Source organism: Triturus cristatus, chromosome 10, assembly GCF_964204655.1.
Source record: "Triturus cristatus chromosome 10, aTriCri1.1, whole genome shotgun sequence".
NCBI lineage: Eukaryota > Metazoa > Chordata > Amphibia > Caudata > Salamandridae > Triturus > Triturus cristatus.
The window spans coordinates 1080752052-1080774201 of record NC_140593.1 but is presented as its reverse complement, the minus strand read 5'-3'; positions in this window follow the sequence as shown (position 1 = coordinate 1080774201).

Genomic DNA, 22150 nt, shown 5'->3' with positions numbered 1-22150 from the left:
GGTCGCGGGGGATAGCACCACCCAAGAAAGAGAATGGGGCGCAAGTAGAAGATTGAACTTTTACCTGTGTGCGACATCACAGTGCCTTGAAAATTGTCCGTACAGTTGAGGAACTGAGGCCCACTGGAGGGTTTGAAATGATTGACAATCTCCTCAGCCGTGCAACACCCACTGGAGGGTTGAAAATAATTCATTGTGCACTACGGATACCAGAATCCTCAGCAAAACGATTTAGCTGTAACCTATTAAAAGGTACTTAAATGAGAGAAAAACAAGTGTATTTTGATTTGGTTGTGCGACTGGGAAAGGCCTTTGAAAAAGGAGCAGGGGGCTCTGAAACATGTTAGGCGGTGAATAAACTCAGCGATGCAGCTGCCGGCTCCCCTGAATGTAAGGATTTAATCCGCCTGTGATGGAGTGCGTCCCCGAGCTCGGGACACACTTTTTGTTGATATATACATATATGTATGTGTGTGTGTGTGTATATATGTATAAATTATCTACTGGCGGTCGCCAGTAGATAGTTATAGTTAGGACCGAGTTCCCATAGGAAATCTGAAAATTCTATTTTGAATAACTTTGGCGCCGGTTGACTTATCTTCGTGAAATTTTCAAAACTAATGGGGCGCTCCGCTCAGCTCCTACCCTGAAAGTCTCGGGGTGATTCGTCAAGCGGGGACTGAGAAAAAAGGGGGGTCCCAAAACGCGTTTTCCCCATGCATTTTCCCATAGGACCTTTAGTCGAAGGTACAGCCTGAACGGCTGAACAGAATTACTTGAAATTTGGCAAAGAGGTAGTCCTCAGGTCAGGCATGTGCCTTTTGCTTAAATGGTGTAAATCCGATCAGTAGTTCCTGAGAAGATCAAAAGTAAAATCACATATATATCTGGGCGGAGCCTAACCACACATCTCATCGTGATATCTGATTGGCTGTCAGCACTTCATCCAAGAAGTGTTGGCAGACATCTTGGGACCAATATACATGAGAGCACCTCATTAAAAAGCATTGCAGTTAATAGAAGGTTTTAAGACTTTAGTTACATTATAAATCATTTGTTGATGGTACCATACTCATTTTAGGAATTGTGGTGTGTTCTAAGGTGATTTTACCATGTGAAAAAGCCTTCTGCTGTGATATCATGAATCATGTTTGAGAGAAAACTATTTTCTCATGCTTTTCCCACAGAGGTTTGGAAGGTGATCTATAAGCTAACTGAGAGCATATTTTTCTGTAAATTCACATTATCTTTCTCAGTCATGTGAGAATGAAGTCTGACATTCTCAGTAAAACATGTACATCCAACAAGGGCAGAGACTGTCAGTTGATTCCTTTGTGTTCTACTGCAGCTTCCCAGAGTGTTCTAAAGAACAACTAGAGCGCTAACAGTCCTACTTATGACAAACGTATGACACACCTGAAGCCATCTTGGTTGGAATAAAGTGGTAATTCTTAAAACATTTAATTTAAAAAGGAACAAAATGAGGGGGTTCATTTTGCCATAAAAAGTATGATTAGTGCTGCAGAAAGAAAAATTAGGGCACATTTTGAGTGACTTCTCAAATCCTCTTCTATTTCATTAAAAAATTCTGACATGCAGACTGAAACATGCACTTTCAATACCAGCAGCAGACTTCCCTGGTGAGCAGTAGCTTTACTACAGTGATCTAATAAGCAACTAGAGTGATAACATTCTGAATTTATGGCAAATTTGTGACACATCTGAATGCCTTCTTGATGGAATCAAAGTAAAAAACTGAAAGTATTTCCTACTGAGGAGACTGTAGTAAATGAGGAAATTAGGAAACATCATAACAAATAAATCTCCCAAGTTGGCCACCAGACACAAAAGAGCCCAAATGTAGCCCAAATATCACCCAGATGTAGCCCAAGTATAGCCCAATGACAGAATGTCCCAGAGTGTTCTAACGAACAACTAGAGCGCTAACAGTCTTACTTATGACAAAAGTATGGCACACCTGAAGCCATCTTGATTGGAATAAAGTGGTAACACTTAAAAAATTTAATTTACAAAGGAACAAAATGAGGGGGTTCATTTTGCCATAGAAATTATGATTAGTTCTGCAGAAAGAAAAATTAGGGCACATTTTGACTTCTCAAATCCTCTTCTACTTCATAAACAAATTCTGACATGCAGACTGAAACATGCACTTTGAATACCAGCAGCAGACTTCCCTGGTGAGCAGTAGTTTTACTACAGTGATCTAATGAGCAACTAGAGTGCTAACATTCAGAATTTATGGCAAATGTGTGACACATCTGAATGCCTTCTTGATGGAACCAAAATAAAAAACTGAAAGTATTCCCACTGAGGAGACTGCAGTAAATGAGGAAATTAGGAAACTTCATAACAAATAAATCTCCCAAGATGGCCACCAGAGACAAAAGAGCCCAAATGTAGCCCAAATATCACCAGATGTAGCCCAAGTATAGCCTAATGACAGAATGTCCCAGAGTGTTCTTAAGAACAACTAGAGCGCTTACTGTCTTACTTATGACAAAAGTATGGCACACCTGAAGCCATCTCGATTGGAATAAACAGGTAACACTTAAAACATTTAATTTAAAAAGGAACACAATGAGGGGGTTCATTTTGCCATAGAAATTATGATTAGTGCTGAAGAAAGAAAAATTAGGGCACATTTTGAGTGAATTCTCAAATCCTCTTCTATTGCATTAAAAAATTCTGATATGCAGACTGAAACATACACTTTTAATACCAGCAGCAGACTTCCGTGGTGAGCAGTAGCTTTACTACAGTGATCTAATGCGCAACTAGAGTGCTAACATTCAGAATTTATGGCAAATGTGTGACATATCTGAATACCTTCTTGATGGAATCAAAGTAAAAAACTGAAAGCATTTCCTACTGAGGAGACTGCAGTAAATGAGGAAATTAGGAAACTTCATAACAAATAAATCTCCCAAGATGGCCACCAGACACAAAAGAGCCTAAATGCAGCACAAATATCACCCAGATGTAGGCCACATGTAGCCCAATGACAGAAGTGTGCAAAACACTTATTTTTTGTGTATTTGCAGTTTTATATAGTGCAGACTTGTCTGGTATTGGAATGCTTTACATGAGCATTGGTTACATCACACAAGATCAAATTCATTTTGGTGTAGACATGGGGAGATTAAGTATTTTGACCACACTCACAGAATGTTGAGCTGAAGCAGAAACACCAACCTGGTTCCCCAGTTGCAAAGTCTGCAGCTCTGGAAGTAACACCACATCCTCTCGCCAAGGCGCAACATTTAATCAAGTGGTCAACTGGATAAAAAAACATAAAGATTACAAATAATTTAAAAGTTCTTTGCCGCTATTTGAAAACTCAGAAAATATGTCCTCATTTTAGTTTTTTAGAGCACTAACCATAATTTTGATGCAAATAAGACCCTCTCATATATGTAATTTCTAAAGGAAATGCTCTAGGTATTACAGTTTTGATTACATCAAGATGACGTCAGGCTTTCCACACTTTTGTAATAAATATAGAATGTTAGCAATCTGGTTGTTCATTTGGATACTGCTGAGAGGCAGACGCCAGGGGCACGGACTCTGAAAATTGAAGGCAGGTAGGAGAGTGCAGAGGCAACAATTTGACCACACTGGGCAGGCAGGAAGGGCAGTGGCAGCACAACAGACTATGGAGGGCAGTGGAAACGGGGGCAGGGGCAACAAACCAACAATACAGGACTGGCAAGAGAGGCAGTGGCAATATAATAGACCATTGTGGGCAGAAGGAAGAGGCAGTGGTAGTACAACCATACATGCCAACAGACCCGTTTCAGCCAGGAAACGTCCAATGTTTTCAAGCTCAAATGGGCTTTATTTGATCTGTCTCCTGTCTACAATCTCCTCTTTTTCAATGTAACTCAAAGGGGAAAATTAATACCCCAGTTATTTTTCAAAATCTCCCTCTTACCAAGTTCAAAATGTTCGCAAGTATGGTACATTGAATCATGGTAGGCAGGAGGAATTGGGGTAGGGACATGGACTCGGAAAACAGAGGACAGGAGGGACATGGAGAGGTGCACCAAACTGACCCTACAGGGCAGGCATCAGGGTTTGCAGCAGCACAATACACCACACAGTGCATGCGGGACGGGAGTGCAGCACAACAATCCATAGAAAGCAATAGGGAGGGGACAGGACCATGCACATGGACAACAGAGAACAGATGGGAAAGAGGCAATGGTAGCTAGCTGACCATAATGGACAGACAGGAGAGAAAGCTGCAGCATAACAGACCATAAAGGGCAGGAGGGACGGATCAGGGGCATTACAATGGAACAGACAAGCCAGGTGGGAGGGAATAGGGGGTCTGCACATGGAAACAGAGGGCTGGGGGCAAGGTGGCAGGGCAGGAGCAGCAAGATGACCATAGAGGTCAGGCAGGATGGGCACTAGAAACAAGACACACCATGGAGAGCAACAATGAGACTATGGTGGCATACACACAGACCATGGAGGGAAGGTGGGAGGGGGTCAGGGGCAGCTAGCTGACCACACAGGGAAGGTGGGAGGGGCCATGGCAGCACAGAAGACCATGCATGGCAAGCGGGAGGGTTAGTGGCAGCACAATGGCTATGATGGGCAAGAAGGAGGGTGCAGAGGCATGCACAAAGGACCATGGAGGATAGAAGGGAGGGTCAGGACCTGGGCACAGACAAGAGAGTTCAGGGGAAGGGGCCTCACAACAGACCGCGTGGGGCAGGCAGGAGGAACAGTTGCAGCACAACAGATCAGGGAGGGCAGAAGGGTGTGGCAGTAAAATGGACCATGGAGGGCAGGAGGAAGGGGATAGGGGCATGGCATGTGGACAGGAAGGGTGGAGGTGGCAGGGACAGGTTACAGTCATCTGACAATGCTAGGCAGGTGGGAGGGGAGTGGCAGCTCAACAGAACACTCAGAGTAGATAGAGTGGCAGGTCCATGGAACATAGTGGGAAAAAAGGATGGAGCAGGGGCATGCACAAAGACATCGGAGGGCAGGGGGAAGGAGAATAGGGGCAGCAAGCTAAGCACAGAGGCTAAGCAGGAGGTCAATGATGGGCCATAGAATTGGGCAATGGAGGGCAGGAGGAGTGGACTGGTACATCATGCTAAATGGAGGGCAGTGGCAGCACATCAGACCATGCATGGCAGGAGGGAGGAGGCTAGTCCATGGATTCAGACAACAGAGGATAGGGAGGAGGTGAATGGGGCAGCAAGCTAACTGTTCAGAGAAGGTGGGTATTAGGAACTTTCTTGTTTTTCAAATTTGTGTCTGTGCGAACTACTTAAAATATGAACAAGTATGCAGCATAATCTCACTTTTTTTCAGGAAGAAGAGGACGTTTGTGACTGTGACTCCGGGCTCACTTGGCAGAAACACCCCCTGACCCTCCACCCCCATCGCAAAATGTAATGCCCGTGAAAAGGGTAGGTGGACGCAGTGTTATATAGAACATAGTCCTGAGAGCACGATTGAAAATGAAAACTAGATGTAGTATATGGTATAAACTATGCACCAAAAAGTGTGATATAAGATGAACCGGGGCGTGAAATATAATATGCAATACATTGTGCGCAATGACAGATTAATTGGAGAGCGCGAGATAGCACAGGCACTAGCGCGTGCTATGCGATATGCGCCTTGGAGTGTAATATGCACAGGGCAGTGCTGTGTAACATAACTAGTCTCTAAAGTTGTAATATAAAATATGTGCTGGGGAGTGTAACGTTGCATATGCACTGTGACAAAGATATGGATCCCAGATTGTAATATGTATGGCATAGTGCTGTGCGTTATAACATACACATCGAGGAAGGCATGTTAGATGGGGCAATATAACCCCTGCGAAGGCAAGTGTGGCATGACATATTCACGGGGTGGTGTTACAGTTCACATGGGCTAGAGAGTGTCATGGCATACGTACTAGCTGGTGGAATACAACACAGAGGTGTGAGGCAATCGGCAGGCACTGGTGGGTGTAACACAGTATTGGGCTCAGCCAGGAGCACGCTGTGACTCTCAAGTGAGGTTCGTCTCCTTTCCAGAGAGTAAAATAAAAAGTATTACACATCCGGCGGTGGATGTGTTTTTTATTAACCGTGAGGGGGGTTTCTGGCATAGTTTGGTCGAATTTTTGTCGAATCCCCTTTGAATGGCTTGGTGTGCGTGTATATTAAATGTGCCCGTCAATAGCTACCCATGTTTGTATAAATAAACAACAAGGGTGTCTACTTGGAGAGTACCCACCAGCGGGGGCGCCGGGATTAGGCACAGTAGGGCGTCAGACATGTCAGAGCTTCACTAGCGGTGTAAATACATTCCATGTGGATTCATTCTATGCATAGTCGCCTTTTAATGAATATCACGCAAATCGTCATGGTGATAGGTACATACGGTTTGTCCAGCATGACCTAGGTGTTTCTATAAATATATATATTTTTAAAATAATAAAAAACAAAGGCCGGCCCCGGGGGATGGGGTCCCCGCAGCCATAAGTGGCCTGAGGAGGGGGCAACGCAGCCCCCTCCTAAATAATTTAAATTAAAAAAAGGCTATGACCCGGGGGTTGGGGTCCCCGGGGCTGATTAAGGCCTTGGGAGGGCCAAATTAATTTTTTTCAACAAAAAAAATTAGGGTGCAGGCCCTGGGGGATGGGGTCCCCAGGGCCTGTAAATTAGAAAAAGAAGGGAGGCCACACAGCCCTCCTTCTTAAAAAAATAAAAAAAATAAAAGACCTGCATCGCGCTGGAGGCCACGCCCCCTCCTTGCAGCACTCTGCAAACGTGCCCCCTGGCCAGTTGTAAGTTGGGGAATTAATTCCCCTTCAATACTGAGGGTCCCTCAGGGCCAACTAGCCCAACAGGTATCTCCAGTGTGCGCCAGGGAGCTGCGTTGCAGACAGGTGTTCTGAGGCCACACCCCTTTTTACACCTCTATGCAACGCAGCTCTGTGGCGCTTACTGGAGGTACCTAGTGGGCTAGTTTGACCCTAGGGACCCTTAAGATTCAAGGGGACTTAATCTCCCAATTTAGAACGGCCACAGGGCGTGTTTACACAGTGGTGAAGGGAGGGGACGGGGCCTGAGGTGATGTGTGCAAACACGCCCTGTGGCGCGTTTTAAGTTGGGGAAATAATTCCCTTTCAATCCTGAGGGACCCTGGGGGCCAACTAGCCCACCAGGTGCTTCCAGTAAGTGCCACTGCTCTGCGTTGCAGAGAGGTGGTGCAGGCCGTGCCCCTTTTTACACCTCTCTGCAATGGCGCTTACTGGACGTACCTAGTGGGCTATTTTGCCCCTAGGGATCCTCAGGATTCAAGGGGACTTAATCTCCCAACTTAAAAAACGGCCACAGGGCATGTTTACACAGTGAGGAAGGAAGGGGATGGGGCCTGAGGTGACGTGTGCAAACATGCCCTATATCGCATTTTAAGTTGGGGAAATAATTCCCCTTCAATCCAGAGGGCCCCTGGGGGCTAACTAGCCCACCAGGTGCTTCCAGTAAGCGCCACTGAGCTGTGTTGCAGAGAGGTGGTCCAGGCCGTGCCACTTTTTACACCTCTCTGCAATGTAGCTCTGTGGCGCATACTGGAGGTACCTAGTGGGCTAGATGGACCCTATGGACCCTCAGGATTCAAATTAACTTAATCTCCCAACTAAAAACGGCCACAGGGCGTGTTTACACAGTGGTGAAGGGAGGGGACGGGGCGCGAGTTAACGTGTGCAAACAAGCCCTGTGGCGCGTTTTAAGTTGGGGAAATAATTCCCCTTCAATCCTGAGGGCCCCTCTGGGCTAACTAGCCCACCAGGTGCTTCCAGTAAGTGCCACTGAGCTGCGTTGTAGAGAGGTGGTCCAGGCCGTGCCACTTTTTACACCTCTCTGCAACGCAGCTCTGTGGCACATACTGGAGGTACCTAGTGGGCTAGTTGGACCCTAGGGACCATCAGGGTTCAAATGAACTTAATCTCCCAACTAAAAACGGCCACAGGGGGTGTTTACACAGTGGTGAAGGGAGGGGACGGGGCCTGAGTTAACGTGTGCAAACAAGCCCTGTGGCGCGTTTTAAGTTGGGGAAATAATTCCCCTTCAATCCTGAGGGACCCTGGGGGCCAACTAGCCCACCAGGTGCTTCCAGTAAGCACCACTCCGCTGTGTTGCAGAGAGGTGGTCTAGGCCGTGCCCCTTTTTACATCTCTCTGCAACGCAGCTCTGTGGCGCTTACTGGAGGTACCTAGTGGTCTAGTTGGACCCTAGGGACTCTAGGGACCCTCAGGATTCAAGGGGACTTAATCTCCCAACTTAAAACGGCCAGAGGGCGTGTTTACACAGTGGGGAAGTGAGGGTACGGGGCCCGAAGTGACGTGTGCAAACACGCCCTGTGGCGCGTTTTAAGAGGTAGTTTTAATCCCCTGCCCTATTATATACTAGGGGCTTACAGAGGAGGTCATGCTGATCACAGGGGGACCCCAACGCATAGTGTTCCCTAGTGTATGTAGGTGTTTTCACTGTATTCTGAGTGTCTTTTAACATAGCACTGGCTCTAGGACTGGTTAGTCAGACTCAGTTACCACCAGTATCCGTCTGAAAAAGTTGAGGGTACAGGATGATTTTGCAACAAGGCTTCTTTCTGCTCTTCTGTTTGTTCTTTCTGCACGTTATCCTTCTTCCTGCACTTTTCTTCGTCTTTGAGGACTTCTGTTGCTTCTTTCTGCATTTCTTTTTTTTCTTTCTGTGCGTTTTTTCTTCTTTCTTCACATGTCCTATCTCTGTAGGCATAGTTAGAAATTAGCATTTAAAAACCTTTGAAATTCACTGAAAAAACCATAGGTTTCAGGCACGTTATAGTTAGGAATTAGCATTTAAAAAACCTTAGAAATTCACTGAAAAAACCATAGGTTTCATGGGCGTTATAGTTAGCTGGACTTTTCACTCAAACAAAACCATTGAAATTCCCCCGTTATAGTTAGTTCAGCTAACTATAACTCGCGCGCCCGCAATGCACTGCTGATGACGTCACATATTACATCACTCCTGACATGGTCAGTGACATCACTCATTACATCACTCATGACATCTCAAATGACATTACTAATGACATCACTGATGACATCATCCTTATGATAGAGTGGCAGACCTCCTCTTCCCCTAATATAACCTTTGATACACACATTCAAAAATAGAAACTACAATGTTCAAAACAATGGACATACCAATACCAGTTGCAACAACCTATTCAGTAATTCTAAGATCCACATACACATCCACTCATTCACCAACAGTCCTATACAGTCACTCATACATGTACTCACTCATCATATGTACTCACACACTTATACATCCTGTTACACAACGCCACTCATCCATAGAGTTACTCACACACATAGTCACTCATAAGGATCAAACATCCATTTACTTGCATATACAGTTATACACACACACCACCACACTTACTTCTACAGAAACTTACACATACTTAGTCTTTTAAACAATCACTTATAGAAACACGTACTTATTCATACAGGAACTCTTTCAATCTCTCACTCTCACATATACTCACTTATATACACCAATAGTCACATATACTAGTTTAAAACATATGTAGTTACTCATAAAGACACTATTGAGACAGTCTATCACTCACTAACACACCCATGCACACACTCATCCACCCATACAGTCCTGAACACATGCTGTCTTCAACACATATAAACAGTGAGTCACTCATGCATGCACCTATGCACTACGTAATACCCCCCACCGAACCATACAGACACTCAGACACTCATACTGATACTCAAAAAACCAACTAATAACCTATATAGACACTCATGTAGCTACTCACCAACCCATGCAGCCACTTATACACAAAGTGAGAGACTGATACAGATATTTACACATTTAAACATTACTCACTAAGCCATGTATTCACTAAGACACACTTAATCAGTCAGTTATACAATCAATTTTTCAAAAACAAATCATCCATTTAGATACTTATATACCCATTTATTCTTCCATCGACCTTGAGATATACATATATAAAACATATGTAATTTTCAGAAAAACACACATTCACTGGATGATGTCATCAGTGATGTCATTTGAGATGTCATCAGTGATGTCATGAGTGATGTCACTGACCATGTCATGAGTGATGTAATATGTGACGTCATCAGCAGTGCATTGCGGGCGCGCGAGTTATAGTTAGCTGAACTAACTATAATGGGGGAATTTCAATGGTTTTGTACGAGTGAAAAGTCCAGCTAACTACAACGCCCCTGAAACCTATGTTTTTTTCAGTGAATATACATAAATATGGGCGTGTGTGTCTATATATATATATATATATATATATATATATATATATATATATACATATATTATCTACTGGCGGTCGCCAGTAGATAGTTATAGTTAGGACCGAGTTTCCATAGGAAATCTCAAAATTCTATTTTGAATAACTTTGGCGCCGATTGACGAATCCTCGCGAAATTTTCAAAACTAATGGGGCGCTCCGCTCCGCTCCTACCCTGAAAGTCTAGGGGTGATTCGTCAAGCGGGGGCCGAGAAAAAGGGGGGGTCCCAAAACGCGTTTTCCCCATGGATTTTTCTATAGGGACTTTAGTCGCAGCTACAGCCCGAACGGCTGAACAGAATTACGTGAAATTTGGCAGAGAGGTAGCCATAAGGTCCATGAAGTGCCTTTTGCAGGTTTGGTGTAAATCTGTTCAGTATTTCCAGAGAAAATAGCATTTAAATCAATATATATATCTGTACGCGTGCAGCGTGCGCGCTGGGTGCGCACACCTTGCCGTGCGCGAGCGCAATTCTGATTGGTTGTTAGATCTTAGTAAACAATCGAATCGGTCAAAACCAGGAAGTGTCGGCCGCCATTTTGTCTCTCGCACTCTGAGGGGGTGAAAAACAAATGTGGAGAACGTGAAAAGGGGGCAGGGTAGACAGTTCCTGACCCCCTAGCCGTGGTCAGGGGGTCCCAGAAGGACCCCCAAGGGCCAAAAAACATTTTTTTTTTTTTTCAAAAAATCGCCGAGTGCGCGCACCCTGCGCGCACCACCCAAACGGAAAAAATTCTGCGAAGTACGCGCAGCGTGCGCGCACTCCGCGATTTATCCAAAAAAAAAATGAATTAGGCCCTTGGGGGTGAAGCGCTCCGTGCGCGCACGGCAAGAACTTTGTAAAGTGGCCTGGCGGCGTGCGAAGCGCACCGTGTGCCCACCGTGTGCGCACGGTGCGCGAAGCGCTCCGTGCGCGCACGGCACGAACTGCGTAAAGTGGGCGCGCGGTGTGCGAAGCGCACTGCGTGCCCACCGCGCGCGCACGGTGCGCAAAGCGCACCGGGCGCGCGCTGTGAAAAAGTTTTGTTTAAAAAAATATATTAATAAATACATAACTTAGCATTTAAAAAAACGTACATATTCACTGAAAAAACCATAGGTTTCACACACGTTATAGTTAGGAATTAGCATTTAAAAAACCTTGCAAATTCACTTAAAAAACCACAGGTTTCACACATGTTATAGTTAGCTGGGCATTTCCCTCGTAAAAAACCAATGAAATTCCCCTGTTATAGTTAGTGCAGGCAACTATAACTCACGCGACCGCAATCCTCTGCTGATGACGTCAGATATTACATCACTGATGACATATGTGTCTTTCTGAAAAAAAAAAAAAATGTCATATATGTATAGCTAAAGATGAATGGAAGAAGACATGGGTAAATAAGTGTCTAAATACAGTGATGTAATATCTGACGTCATCAGCAGAGGATTGCGGTCGCGTGAGTTATAGTTGCCTGCACTAACTATAACAGGGGAATTTCATTGGTTTTTTACGAGGGAAATGCCCAGCTAACTATAACATGTGTGAAACCTATGGTTTTGTAAGTGAATATATATATATATATATAGTCACACCAAAGAAGGGTAAACATAGGTTATAGTTAGGCAAACTTTATTGATGTTTACAATGCAAACCCAACTTAAACTACGCAAACATTAAGAATTGTACAGTTAGAGTTATATCTTAAATGTATCACTTAAGAACCTCTTTCATACTAATATGTCATAATTGTAACACACATATCAACTTACGTACCATCTTCAAAGCCACCTCAAATAGCTTGCGCTCCTCTGTACAGTCGTCTCACCTCACTCGCCACACTAAATTAACAATAGCGCGCCCCTTCTCCATCCACTACCTATACCCTTGTGCACTACAGAAGTTAGAGCATGTGAAATAACTGCATTAATAACACTTATGAAAAGTCAAATTACATGAATTGCTTGAACACACTGCATGATACAATGGTGAGTTATAGTATAATGTAGTGTTTCATGTCCCGCCCTAAGTGGCATGCGTATGCCCAGATGTGGGACCCATGTTTACTGTGTCACTGGAACCAAGCTGTACCCGGCTGATAAGTCCATAACTAGGGCGAAACCGGTTCTGGGTTACTTGTGTTCCAGTTCATGGAGGGCCTGGTTTGGCAGTTCACGCTGAACTGTTCCTATGAAGAGTAGGGTCAAGACTGAGTTGCATATGACTGGGTCAAAACTAAGGTGGTATGGTGAGCAAAAGAACAATGGTATGGGATGCTACCTAAGCAATTGCCAGTGGTTAGACAAATTGCAAACATTCCTCCCATCACCTTTTGTGTGTACCTGGTCTTATGACTCAGAAAAACTAAAGATATCATGGGCGGAAAAGAGAGGCATGGGGAAATAGCTGTGGTGGTGTTGTGGGCTGCTCTGAGTGTCTATGTCAGGTCCAGGGTCCATCTGGAAGGGCACATTATTGTGGTGATTTAACTGGATTGTCACTCAGGTGAGCATCTTGCAAAAGCAGCCCTGGTCTTCTGTGAATCCTGCAAACATAAGGGCAATTCTGCAGTCAGTCATGTTTGCTTGCCTGCTGGAAACCTGCTTGTCTTTTACAAATATGGGTTGTAGGTAAAGGAGGGAATAGCTAGCTGTGGTAGTGGTGTGTCCTGGATGCACACCCTCATGGAGGTCAGCATATAAAGGGAAGAGCACAAACAGTGCCACATTGTAGCATCACAACCTACCCCACAAATTCTCCCACGTTAATAAGAATATATCTTACAGCCTAAAGAATGGATAGTGAAGTCATATAGACATGCACACATTTTATACATAACCTCCTATTTACACATTTGTTTCCGTATGCTTCTATGGTTATTTCTCTTCAACACTGATGATAAGCAGATATGAGTTAATGAGGCTCAATGAATTCCCGCCTCAGCTTCTCTTCCACCTCCATCCTCTCTCTACATCTCCACTCTTTCCCTCCACCTCATCACCCTGCTCATCCTCTTCCTATTCTGCTCTGCTTCCTCCTTATTTCTCAAATTCCCTCTCTGCCACACTTTCTGTCTTCCCCTCTCACCTACCCTCTCTCTTTCTTCACTTCAACACACACCATCTGTTACCCACATTGCATCTGAAAACACCACACACATTCATGCACTGTCACACCAACACTCATGAGTGAATCGTGGGTTGCTCCTGCAAATTGTGTACCCATTCTGTGTGTGAGAGGAAGAATACACTGACTCTGCCTGTGCTGTAAGGGGTCTGTGTATGTGAGAGAAGCGTGCACTGTGCGTGTGTGCTTGTGTCTGTATCTGTATCTTCACAAAACAAGTCAAACCTCACACCATCTCACTTTGAACAACAGAAGCCTCACTTGTCAGTGCTCACAACATGGAGCACACATCCCTAGCAGTGAGTGCAATGTGGACCCCCCCAATCCCCTGAAAGATGATGTCTTATTTAATCAATATTGTCTGGAAATAAATTAATAATTCCAATATTTGTTTAATTTTTAATTACACTAAAATTAGATTTTCGTGAATTAGCAAAGACTTTTTTCTGGCCTGAGTGAGCTGTTAGCCAGAAAACATTGCGTACTCTGGCCTAATGCAGGTGACTGTTAAACAGCTAAAAGCAGCTCTTAATGTCCTTCCAAACAATAGGGAAGTGATTATTACTGCATGGAAAAACCGTAAAGTCACATTTCGAGCTAGAAAGGATGAGCTCAGAGACGCCTGCTTTGACCTGCTGGCGGCGGGCTGCCTGCGAGATCGCAAGAAGCTCTGGGACGTTATCAAACCCCCGTTGTACTCGGAGGGACCCCTGTCTAAAACGGATTGATTTCTGGGACTTCATCGGTCACATACTTGGCCCATATTTTTAATCCCTCTAACAAGGTGACTGCCCACGAGGAGATGGACATTGGCATGGTGAAAGATAGGGAACTGGCTCTTTTGTTTAGCCAATCCATCTCAGTGAAGGAGGTGGAGGCAGTGATTAAGCAAGATACTTATCCAGTGGACATTTAAAAATAAGAATCCTGTCCTCTGGGCTCCAAAGCTCACTAATATTTCAGACCTGCTATTGTTGGCCCACTCTCTCCCTCATAGAAAGAGGCCGCCGTGGTCCTGATTTTTTAAAAAGATGATAGAAATGACCCGGTGTGTTTTACAGGCTACTGTCAGGGTCCTTTTAGCGCTCACTGGAATGGTGGGCAATTACATACAAAGGTGCAGATTTACAAGCCCCTTGCGTCACTTTTGCACCGTCGTTGCGTCACTTTTGTGACGCAGCGGCAGCGTAAAACTTGAAGGCCCATTTACAACGTGACGCATCTAGGGAGATGCGTCATGTTGTGAAGCCCTGCGCCACATTAAACTTGCATCAGGTTTAATGTATGCAGGGGGGGCGCTCTGTCGCAGGAAGCCCCGTAAAAGTGAGTCACTTTTACGTCCATGCTGCGTCAAAACCCTGCGCCTGCTTGAAGCAGGCGTAAGGAGTGACGCAGTATGTTAGGCATAGGGTACCCCTAAGCATTACTGGAGTTGCGTCGTGCTTGCGACACGACTCCAGCAATGCATGACTTTTCCGTCAACAGATGCGTCAGAATTTCTGACGCATCTGTCAATCCTTGCGCCGTATTGTGAATACGGTGCATCCATGGTGACGCAAGGGTATTGCATGCTGGCGCAGGGAAAGTGACGCATCTCTACAGATGTGTCACTTTCTTGTAAATCTGCCCCAAAATACTTTCTATGGCTTTAGACAGGGAATGGGAAGCAGTGCTTAACCTCTCATTAATGGTTGGCAAGTACAGCAAGTCCATGAAGGGCTCTTTACATCTAGCCTTCATGGACTTGTTGAGCGCTTTCGACTTTGTCAACCGTGGAAAACTATGGGACATGTTGGGCGACATGGGGGTGGAAGAGCCCCTGGCCACTCTCCTTCAGAGAAAACCACGGTCAAAATACGATATGGCCCTGGTGGTGAATGTACACACTCTCTAGCCTCAACTGAAGGTGTCCGCCAGGGATGCATTTTAGCCCCTTTTTTGTTCCTTGTTTATATAAACGGCTTGAAAGCCCATTTATTGCAAAAGAAATTGGACTACTCAAGGGTCTGCAGTCTTTTTATTCCCACACTCCTTTATGCAGACGACACTGTACTTTTAGCAAGGACAGCAATCGGTCTACAGGAAGTCCTTGATGCCTTTGCTGAGTGTATGTCCTCTTTGGACTTGTGAACTCATTTTCGGAAATCTTATATAATGGTCTGAAGTCCAAAGAAAAATAAGTCCAAAACTTTTTATATTCAGGGAAATCCTGCTGACAAAGTATCGAACTTTTGTTACTTTGGGGTTCTTTTTAAGGCACAGTTTAAGAAGGACCCTTTGTTGGTCCTAAGGGTACAACAAACCAGTAGAGTGATTGAAGCACTTTTCTGCTTCATGGCCAAACGAGGCCATAGATCTCTAAGGGAAATGATGACCCTCTTCAAAGCCAAGTGCCTTTCAATTTCCACCCACGGGGCCGCAGTGTGTGGGTATTGTGATTGTTCCAAACTCCAAGTGGCAGAGAACAGTTTCTTCAGGAGGCTTTTGATGCTCCATCAGGGATCTCCAACCTCACACCGAGGTGGGATTCAATGATATAGAGGACTGTGTACGCTTGGCCCACTGTTATTGTGGGCTACGATTTGGCTGACACTGGACCTAGAATGTTCAAAACACATTCTCCAGGACTGCCTGACCACATCCTGACAGCCCCAAAAAACATGATGTGGACCGCCACATTGTCCGCCCGCCATAACACAAAATTACTTGTAATCTGGCGGGCAGGGAGTGGTGAGTTGTGGCGGTCCTGGAGTGGAGCGGTGGCATACCGGGACAGCCAAAACTCATTATAATGTCTTTCATGGCGGGCTCACTGCCATGAAAATTGTGGCGTGAGGAAGCGTATTGCGGCCTCAGGACCGCTGCACAACCACCAGGAAATGGCTGTTCCCTGGCAGTTGCGGTGGTTGTCGTGGTAGGAGGGCGGCCTGGCCGCCCTAGTCATAATAGGGTGGTCGGAAGACTATCACCGTGAGACTGGCAATCCGTGGACCGGCAGACTCATAATAAGGCCCTTAGCCTCCTCTTAAGAGCTATTCAAATTTTGGTACCTTGATATTTTCTATGATATGATTGGCAGATTCAACCTATAATCGAAAACTAAATGTCATAAGAATGTTCTCTTCAGACTAAGGGACTATGTGGCTTCCAAAGTGGCAGCCCGTGAATCCCACCCTCCGTGCTTAGATTTTGTAGCATTAATTTCAGGCCCCGGCTATCCACTACTGCACATCTGCCAGTCCTGTTCTGACAACAGGCAATTTGACAGGTACCATGGGCTTTCAGAAGCTGAGGCAATTAGCAGGGTTTAGCGCAGCAATGAGATCTCCTGCTTGTCGAATCAAAATGCACAAAGCTCTTCGGGGGGGGGGGCTCGCAAGAGTGTTTGAGTGGGGAATTTGAGATTAGCTTTGCTTGCACCTCTTCCTCACGGGAAACACCAGATGCTCTGCAAGAAAATATTGGAGAGGGAGCTGAGATGGTGTGTGTTTAAGTCCTAAAGTGGGAAAAGAACATATCAAGGCTTCTTCTGCTAAATATGAGATGCTCGCAACACCCCCGCATCCTGATTAACTTGACATGATGCAGAAATTAGTAAATGTCCAAATGTATTCTAAACCTTTTTGCTTGTCTTGCAGAGAGCCGAGATTGGTAATACCAGTCTGTTCCATTGAACTCATGCAGGAAATGACGCGTTAAATCCGGCTTTTGAGATCGGAAACTCGGGCTGTGCAGTGGCGTAACAAAACTTGAGGGGCCACCCTGTAATGTACACAGAGGGGGACCCCCACACTCCGCACTTAGTCAGGAGCTCTTAGGCAAAGGGTAGAAGGGGCCCCTTGGACCTTGCCCCCCCCCCCCCCCCCAAACTCACTGCTGGGACTGTGGGGCTATTGCTATTCCACTGGAGCTGTGAGTAGTGCTGTCCCCGCAGGACCGGGCCGGCTGAGTTTTTCTTATTCCACCGGGTATTTCCCGGTGGACCAGCCGTGTATTGGAAATGATTGGGCTACCCCTCTGCAGAATGTTATGAGGGGCCCCTGAGTCTCCCATACCTCACAGATATACATTGGCCTTGGCTTGAATGGGACCCCCTGAAGGTATGAGGGCCCCTTGAATAATTGGGGCACCCCCTGTACTGCAGGGGAAGCAGGTGCTTGCGTTAAGCCCCTGCGGTGGGCTGGAGCCCTTGAAGGCTGGTTTCGAAAGCCAGGGCCTTCCTGGTGCCTCTGTTATTTTCCACAGCTCCCGAGGTAAATTGCAGCAGGCACAGGAAGGTAACAAGAGAGAGAGAGAGAGAGAGGTGGTATGAAGTCGAGAGAAAGCGATAAGAGAGGGAGGAGAGAACGGGAGGGAGAGGATGGATGGATGGATGGGATGAAGGGAGCTGGCTGGTCTGAGCATTTTTGCCAAGGCTGCTTTTGGTTCCACCGCTGGCCCTGAACCTCTGAATATGAAGACTTGAACAGATGTGGGTGATTGCTGTTGCCACTGTTTACGCTGCCAATAATCTGGTTCGTGATGCCAGCTGTCGGGCAACTCAGCAAACATTTTCTTAGCTTTGTGTGTTAGATGGCGCAATGAGGAGAGTAATCCTGTGGGTAGTAGTTATTGCTGGTTATTGTGTCTTGTGCTCTCAGGTAACTGTCGCATGCACTTCATCCATTTTCTTTGAGGTATATGAAGTTAATAGGAGTTAGTTGTGAGAAAGTGGAGAACGATGTGGGTATAGCAACAAAATAGTGTGGAAAATATATCATTTTACAACAATATCATGTCTAAGTTCCTACTACTAGAAGATTGTGAAGGTAAAGATATACAGGTAAGCATAGGTTTATCATATTTAACTCCACATATATGCACTGTGATGATATATATCTTCAAGGTATGTAGAAAAGAGTCTTAACCTCCATTTATTCCCTGACTCCTATTGAACTCGCATCAGCTTTCGATTGTTCTACTAGGAGTGTCTGTGAGTGGAGTTAGGATTCCACTTGTCTATGCCGTCAGTGTGCTCTATGTCCTCAGGACTCCCCATTGACCGGTGAACTTTTAGAGCAGACTTTCATCTCTTCTCAATTGTTCTATCTGAAGTCCTTTCTGCTGTACAGCTGCCAACGCCATGGGTTTTGGCGGCAGGGACCTCTAGCGGCTTCTTGCATCTGGTCCGCTGAGAGGCCGAGCCAGCAGATTTTGGTAAACCTGGGGCTCAAGCCCCTCAGCATTTCTTAAGGCTGCCAGGAACATCTTCTGGATCCCTTACAATGCCAGCGAAATCCAGGACATCCAGGACATCTCCGGCTCTCCAAGAGCCATCCCGCTGCTGCAGAACCTGTAGGATAATTACATCGGTTAGAAGCAAGTAGCTGCTTTTGCAGAGTGCAGACACACGGCTAAGGGATTTTTGAGACTTTACTGCTCCTACAGAGAACTGGTGCCCTTCATCGAAGTTTCAAGCTCGCAGCAGCTTTCCATGGAGTGGGCAGAAGGAGATATCGTGGGTTTTCTACAAAGTAAAAGTTCAGCAAAATGGCCATCTGAAGACCTTCCAACTTACAGGGTGCCACCATGTGTCACATAATGTCGGCCCCATTCACATGGTCACCTGTTGAGGAGAAGATATGTTTGTACTACTAAATTCCGAGCCCAAAAATATCGACATACAAGAATATCCTAGACAGAATATCGAAGGACAAAGTATTGAATGGTAAGTGCATATAGGGAAGTATAGATGTACTATTCCTAACTTCACATCCACGTGCCTTAAAGTTTATATATATATATTTAGACATTGGTCTAAAATGGTTATTGAAACCAGTAACATCATTACGAACATTGAAGGTAACAGCACGGCACTACGAACTCCAAGGGGAGTGGCAGTCCTCCCATTGGCCGGTAAATCAACCAATCAGGCCACATATTGTTTTAAATGTCCTCTCGCTGTGTCAGTGTATGCACGGCTTTTACCGCACTGAGAAAGGCTAAAGCTGAAACGCATATGCTGGGAATAAAAGCACTTTGAAACACCTCGCGAGTGTACCAATTGCTTCTGTAGTTGTGTAAGAAAACAGGTTCCACTCTCTGCTCACCTGGTTGCACCCGCCGTATGTTCAGCGGCTCTGGTGGAATTCCATGTTTGACATACATATATATATATATATATATATATATATAGATAGATAGATAGATAGATAGATAGATAGATAGAGATAGAGAGATAGAGAGATAGAGAGAGAGATATATATGGATATATATATATATATATATCAGGGCACTTCTATGTGGAATTAGAAGATCTGTACTTATCTTTCGATATTTTGTTCTCGACATTTGCATGCTTCAATATTCCGGATACAGTATTCAAGGTGCACATCGCCAATATCGGTGAACCGGAACAAGTTTTACAGTCCTGTAAGGACCAGCTGCGGTAGCCCCCGGACCACGGAAGAATCCTCTATGCCCCAGACGAGAGTGGTGGAGCACGAGTCGGAGGACCCGAGCAACGTCAAGGAACTCACTGAGGTAACGGAGGGATTATCGTATGGTCTGGTGTAGGAGTGTGCGTGAGCGCAACCCGTGATATTTTTATCGGAGGTACTGTTGCTCAACAGTTGATATCACACCCGAATAGTAGCACAATGGCCGCTGACGTGCTGAGGAGCCGAGAGGAAGCGGCTAATGAAATGTTCGAAGACTCACCGGCCGGTGAATCTTCACAAACCCCGCAGGCGACGCCAACAGTAACAGGATCTCCCTCATTAAAGGAACATTTCAAAAAATTAGAGAAGTTAATGCGCACCGAGCAAGCTAAATGGTGGGAACATCGTTCACTGTCTAGATATTTGGAAGTAGGACGGATTCCCAGAGGCTTGCGCATTATGTTAGTTCCTAGTTATGAACAACCTGACCCCAACATGTTAAACGAATGGGCGGAAAGTAGCCTTGAATCATCGGGGAGACTTATGAGAATTCTAATTAAATATGCGGATAGTGACCGGATAACACTTCAAGCCAAAATTGAGGAGGTAAACGCAGAAATAGCTAAATTGGAAACATCAGAGCATGCCAAGAAACTCCGTGAAGAAATGCTTACTCGCCTAAAAAAAGAGGAGGAAATAATTAAAAAAAGAAAAGCGTTCAAGTTTCAGAGGGATAAAGCAGACTATCAAAATGGACAAATTTTCACCTTTGCTAAAAAGTTCGACTCCCTAAGAACGCCTAATAGATTTCCCCCCAAATCCACACAAGTCCGAGAGAAAGAAGCCCCAGAAGCCGCAACATCAGTATCGGATCTCAGCTCAGCAGTAGACAGCGAGTCAGATAATGAGCAGCAGCGCTCAAGATTGGGGTTTCCTCGGCCCTCCTTGGCACAAGAGGTGGATTTTTTACGTCAAGATCGACGAGCAACACTACGCCCTCGCATGGCGGACACAACAAAGCAAAACGGGCAAATGCGAAACGGCGGGAGCGCCGAGTCAGAAGCAACAAACGTAAAGCAAAACAGCAACAAGAAAGTGGCATTCAGGCAAAACAAGAGATGGAACCGCAAATAAATAAAACAAAGAGCAACCCTCAAACAGTTATCAACCTCACAACAACACCACTAAGCAAAACAGAAATTGATACTTTATCACTGGGTTTAACTTTTTGTGCGGCAAGTGACTTTAACTACACCCAAACACGGGTTGATATATATAAGTTTACCAGGAAAATGAAGCTGCAAAAATACTTTGCTCTTAACAAATATCAAAGAGACAAACAACTCACTCCGACAACACAAATAACATCAGATTTGAGTGCAAAAGACCTGGAAACATTACAAAATCTCTATGACCTGGCCGAAGTAGGCAATAGTGACAGCATTCAAAGTGGCATTACATTGAATATGTCGACGAGTACCAACTTCAAGGCCAAATCCACATTTACCCCCATGATGCTTCACGACAACATTGATATTTTTTCAGAGTTAATCACAATTGAACTTAAAAAACTTTACAGATCTATTGGTTACTCGAAACGAAAATATACGCACCAAAATCAATGTTACTTTCAACTTATTAAGAGGCTCCAATCCAATGGCAACATCATAGTGCGTCAGGCAGACAAAGGGGGAAACATCGTATTATGGTCAAGAGAACTATATCTGGAAGAGGCAATGAACCAGTTAAACGATCACAATTGCTATAAGAGAAGTGAGGTTGGCAAGGTGAAACAGATGTGGTGCAACTTTTATTTAAAATTGACAGCCTGGAGAAGTGCGGGTCTAATAAGTGTGGATGAACTTAAATTCCTTAAAAATGACCATCCTGCCATACCGGCCATATACTTCATCCCCAAAATACATAAGAACTTTGAAAAACCACCAGGCAGACCCATAATATCTGCGAGGAACAGCATCACTGAGAACACATCCAGATATGTAGACTACTTTCTACAAGATCATGTAAAGCAGTTGCCATCATATATCCGTGACACCAGCGATTTCCTGCAGAAAATTAAAGATATTATGTGGAATCCAGACTACCTATTGATGACACTGGACGTCACAAGTCTATATACCAGCATTCACCATCATGATGGTACCAGGGCAGTTGAACATTTCCTTGGCACAAAATCAATTCACATGAGTGAACATAACAAAATGCTGGCAACCATGATTGATA